Source organism: Agrilus planipennis, unplaced genomic scaffold, assembly GCF_000699045.2.
Source record: "Agrilus planipennis isolate EAB-ADULT unplaced genomic scaffold, Apla_2.0 scaffold224, whole genome shotgun sequence".
Lineage (NCBI taxonomy): Eukaryota > Metazoa > Arthropoda > Insecta > Coleoptera > Buprestidae > Agrilus > Agrilus planipennis.
Genome location: NW_020439296.1, coordinates 530,813 through 531,575, shown reverse-complemented (window position 1 = coordinate 531,575; position 763 = coordinate 530,813).

The window sequence follows — 763 nt, the reverse complement described above, 5'->3', positions numbered from 1 at the left end:
TACTTTATTTTTAAAAAGTCGACTGCATTTAATAACGTATGTAGATATCTTCTCAGTTTTATACACGAATTTAGTTAGATCTCTTTTGACTTATGGCTCTGTTATGGGAATCCTTACAAACTTGGGGATGTTAAAAGAATACAATTAATCCAACATAGATTTTTCCGGCTCGCATCATATAAAATATCTTCTGGCATTGATAAGTTGAATCATGATTACTCTGTGATTACCAAATCGTTGAACATGTGCTCTCTTGATTTATTTAGACATTACTTCGATATGCTTTTGTTATTTAAAATTATTCATGGCCTTGTTCTCAGAAATTATGTTGAAAGTTCTGGGTCGTATGTTAAGGAGAAGTTTGTAATTTTCTGTACCCTTCTTTGCTTCAGCTATTCAACATAGTTCATTATAGTATAAAACAACTAGGTACTAGGTACTGTTCGTTTCAAGAAGTTAGAGATATGCCTCCTTGCCTTTATTAGGATGCGCCGTAGCATATTTCCAAATTCAATCATATGCGGAGCTCATTTCTCCACCGATCATCGAGCGAGAACTAGACAAAAGTGTACAGTACCATTTGCAAAATTATTTAAACTGCCTCGTTAAATTTTAAGAATATGCTTTATTTAAAAGCATATTTAGCCAAAAATAATAACAAGTGAATTAACTTAACGTTCTACACACCTATAAAACTTTTGCTTTGTTTTCTATTGTTAATTTATATACATTTTTGTTTTAAGAAATTGCTAAACATTTTCGT